The 4,824-nt window shown below is 33.0% G+C and overlaps 1 long non-coding RNA gene across 1 annotated transcript; it reads right to left on the bottom strand.

Annotated features, from left to right (window-relative positions):
* Window positions 1-293: 293 nt before the first annotated feature.
* Window positions 294-1,817, bottom strand: LOC146887813 (uncharacterized). Its single transcript, XR_014993542.1, has 2 exons — window positions 1,302-1,817; window positions 294-1,153 (listed from the first exon to the last, which is right to left on the bottom strand). It is a non-coding gene; the product is annotated as an uncharacterized LOC146887813 (long non-coding RNA).
* Window positions 1,818-4,824: the final 3,007 nt, after the last annotated feature.

Genomic DNA, 4,824 nt, shown 5'->3' with positions numbered 1-4,824 from the left:
TTGCCTTTTAAAGGTGCCTTAGGACTAGGTAATTACCAAAAACGAATTTAAGTTTTAATGGTAATGTTTATTATCATTCATTACTCCTTTATGGTCCGTTTTTCAACCAACCTTGGCTGCCCATGCATCTAGGTTTTCCTTCAACTCTTCACATTCAAGCCAAAACTAAGTTTGGCAAAAATAAAGTTTAATTCGAGTTCTCCAAGGTTTGAACCCACCCCCTTGCCAATACCAAATCAATGCTAAACCACCAAGCCAATTAATGTTTCTTGTTAACTAATATAATTCAAGTATTATATTATTTCACTACATGATTAACATATATTTAAAACAATAACAAATAAATACACAATTGGCATACATAGGACTTAAACCCAAGTCCTCTCACACAATTAAGTACTTTCAACCACTTGAGCTAGTACTTTTTCACATCATACAAATCAAAATTAAATACCATAAATGTTCTTCCTACCCACATTTATTAATTAACTAATTAAATTTCGCGGGTTTTACAATATCTAGAGCAACAAAGTAAAGAGGGAGAAAGGAGAAGCAACGAGAGCAAGGAGAACCAGGAGCTTCAAGAGGTAAGGTTTATGCCTTGAATACTTGTGGGAGAATGACATGGTGTGTTGGATTTGTTATGTTTTGTTCTCAACGAATGTGATATGAATGGATTTGTTGTGTATTGTTCTTAACAAATGTGATATGAATGCGATATGATGTATTTGTGCGTGTGTGACCTGCATTATCTCGTTGTTTATTTCGTTCATGACCCAAACTGGTTATGCTCTGTTGCTCAAATGTTCCTTTTACTTGAGTGCTGGAAAAAGGAACTGTTTAAACATCGCCTCATCCCACGATTCCCATACTTTTCTTTCCCCCTTCACGGTCTCATCCCCTCGCCACTTTATTCTCCTCGAGTCTCGTCCGCTTGTGCACACATAACACCCAAACCAGTTTCATCTGCCACCCCGTCATCCTCTCTCTTTCACCATCATTCATCACCACATAACTAGACATATCCTCACCATTCTTTGCTCATTCATCATAACATAGTTTGCATCATAAATACACCAAAAAACTTATCACCACCTTCCCGCAACATTCCCATTCGAGGACCACCACCTCAACATCACAGCACCATTTCAACCTACAAACAGAACACACAAGTAAAAAAATAGAATCACAACCCCATCCCTGCAATCCAATACCACACTGGATCAGAAACCCATTCTAGTCTCATTTTCCCCAATCAGCCAGATCCAATCATAACACGTAGATGAACAAAGGACGCGCACCAATGATAGTGGCCTTGGGGTTCGCGCGGAAGCAATTCAAGTCGCGTCTGAAAAGAGGGAGAGTGAAGGTCGCATATCCCTAGGCCCTCATCGTCGAGGTCCGTGGTTGGCGCTGCTGTCGCCAGCGGCGTCTTTGGTTGGTTACAACGGGGTGACGGTCTTGGTCGTGGCAGCCACATGATTTGGTATTAGAGTGAGTCATGTCAAGTCGGAGTTCGAGCAAAGGAGTGTGGTCGTGCGTCAGTGGTGAACCTAGTGACAGTGGCTCGCTCAAGAAGGAAAAGAAGCAACATCGTCGGCTCTAGGCGTCGACGACGAAGGCAAACGGTGACAGCAATGTGGCTACCATGTCTCGATTCAGATTTCCCAGAAAGAGAAGAGTTGTGGACGTTGGTGCAGGGGTGCCTCACGCGAGATGAATCGAACAACGATATCGTCGCCGGCGAGGCTTACGACGGTGGTCGACGTCGTCGCCGGTGATTCAGGTTGTGTAGACGCGGTCCCAGAGGCTGGACTCGTGTTATTGGCATCGAAAGGAAGGAGGTGTCGTAGTGGAGGGAATATGCTTTATTTTTAAGGTTAAATTATTTCTTTGGTCCCCATTTTTGTAGCAAAATATCAATTTGGTCCCTCAATTTTTTTTATCTCAATTTGGTCTCTATTTTAGGAAATTTGATGCAATCAAGTCTTTTTCGTTGGTGGTGTAGTAACGGTGCTAAATGGGGTGCCATGTGTTAGTTTTTGGATTTTTTGGATTTTATTTATTTTTTAAAATTTAAAAAAAAATTAAAAATTTGTCACGTGTCAAGCTGACATAGTGCCATGTGATCGTGACAGTGCCACGTGTCACAATTATGCCAAGTGTTATTTTCTCATTCTCAATTTGGTCCCTATATTTTAATTTTTTTTCTCAATTTAGTCCTAATTTTTGTAAAAATTGTGCAATTTTGTCCCTCTCCAAATTGAAACAAAAATTAACTTTTATATAAATGTTATACAAACATTTTTATTAAATTTGATTTTTTTATTCAAATTGATATTTTTATTATATATTTTCAACAAAACTAAGTTTATTTAAATTTGTTTCACATTCAATTTTACTTAAAATTGTTTTCTTAAATTTATATAATTATTCTTTTTACACCAACTAAATCATTTGTATAGAAATTATTAAATTTTATGCATTTTAAAAATATGCAATTATTTAAAATATAAATTCAAATAAAAAATAATATTAAAGTACGATGTAATAAAATATCAATATAATTTATGATTTTTTTTTGTTATTAGCATTATTCTCTATTAACAACTTTAAAACAATTTTAAATAAAGTTTAATGTAAAATATAAATTAAAATAAACTTAATATTGTTAAAAATATTTACTTGAAATATCAATTTTTATAGAAATATTTGTGCACATTTATACAAAAATTAAATTTTGTCTAAATTTGGAGAGGGACAAAATTGCACAAGTTTTACAAAAATTAGGACTAAATTGAGACAAAAATTAAAATACTGGGACCAAATTGAGAATAGGGAAATGACACCTAGCATAATAGTGATATGTGGCACTATCATTGCTACATGGCACGATGTCAGCTTGACACGTGGCAAATTTTTAATTTTTTTAAAAATTTAAAAAAAAAAATAAATCAAAAAAATCAAAAAATAAATAAAAAATTCAAAAAATCCAGAAATTGACACGTGGCACCCAATTAAACACCGTTACTACTGCACTAACGGAAATGACTTGATTGCATCAAATTTTCCAAAATAGGGACCAAATTGAGATAAAAAAATTTGAAGGACCAAATTGATATTTTGCTATGAAAATGGAGACCAAAGGAATAATTTAACCTATTTTTAATTAGGGTTTTCTTTTTGTTAAACGGATTGGATCTGACCTTTGCTCCGTGCACCTCCCATCTTAATATCTACACCTCCCCTATTTGCAGAATTGAATTGTTTCTGTGTTTTTGGTTTTCATTTGCTGACTACACCCCATTTTTCTTTTGCATTTTTCTTCCATTTTCAGTTTTTCCTCATCACACCCCTACTGTTTATGTTTACACCCTTCATGTCTTTGCTGATTGCACCTGTTTTTCTCAATTCACACACTTATTTTCATATCTTTACTTATTGCACCCTACTATGTTTTGTGCTTACACCCTCCATGCTTTTCTATTATTATTCATTTTCCAATTTTTATTTTTGTCTCCACTTTCGTACACATGTTATTTTTATTTTTATTTTTTATTTTTATTTTTATTTTTATTTTTTTATTTATTTTAACATTTAAAAATCATGAAAATTCACAAAAAATGTAAAACAAAATCTAAAAAATGAAAAATATTCTCTTCCACTTAATGGTGTATGTCCTATCGTCCGCACCGTATGATACTCATTTTTAAAAATACCAAAAATATATTTATTTCTCTTTTAGTGTATGTCTGACTGCTCGCATCGTGTGACACGTATTTTCAAGTAATTCAAAATACCAAAAAATATAAAATTTCAAAAATATAAAATTATCAACATTTTCAAACAAAGATATCTTCTTAAGAACTACATGATCCTTGATTCTCCATTGTGAGATACGTAGGAGCAAGGCCAATTCTTGTCATGTTCACTTCCAAAAAATCAAATCATTTTTCAAATAGTTTTCCAAATATCTTCTAAAGAACTACGTAACCCTGATTTCTCATGTTGAATGAGAATACATAGGACCAAGGTCAATCCTTGTCGGGCCCAAAAAATTAAAAAAAAAAGTTTGTTTCTTTTTAGCATTTTAGTCTTATTATTTTTGGTGAAAATTAACATTTTGAAAACCACATCAACTTTGCATTTTTAATTAAAGGTACCGCCCTCGAGCGGGCACTATAGGGTGCTAACACCTTCCCTACACGTAATCGACTCCCGGATCCAAAATCTAGTTTTTTTGCCGACCTGTCTTATCTTTATGATTTTCCATAGTTTCCCAGAAATAACTATGGTGACGACTCCAAATATCCTTTTAAACCCGTTTTTATTTTTTTGGTTCGTCGTCCCATCGTGATTTTGGTTACGACAGGAAATTACCCACTTCACAAATAATTTCAAGAAAGAAATAAGATCGATACTATTTCTATTTGTAAAAAAATAAAATTATAATTTATGTTCAAAATTATATATAAATTCTATTTTGTTTTAATAATGCCTAGAAATATGTTAATTTGGATTTGCATAATATCAATAAATATGTTTTACTATTTGTGTTTGAATCTTACACATTACATCTAATGTATTTTTAGATTGTATGTGATACATATCTTACTAGAAATACTTATAATATTATGGATTATAATATAAACACAAATAAGCTCTAGCAAACATTCCATTAGTCCTATGCACTCATTAAAATTCATATTAAGAAGATTCAGAAATGAAAAACTAAAAAATTTAACATTAGAGGTTCAAGTACAAAAGCTATTTATGACGACGCAATAAATAATGGCATTAGAATTTAACTATAAAATCTTACAT

This window comes from Vigna unguiculata, chromosome 3 (genome assembly GCF_037176805.1).
Source record: "Vigna unguiculata cultivar grain cowpea cultivar isolate G323 ecotype 2 chromosome 3, ASM3717680v1, whole genome shotgun sequence".
Classification (NCBI taxonomy): Eukaryota; Viridiplantae; Streptophyta; class Magnoliopsida; order Fabales; family Fabaceae; genus Vigna; species Vigna unguiculata.
Note: the sequence above shows the minus strand (reverse complement) of the source record. Positions and strands in the feature narration are given on the sequence as shown.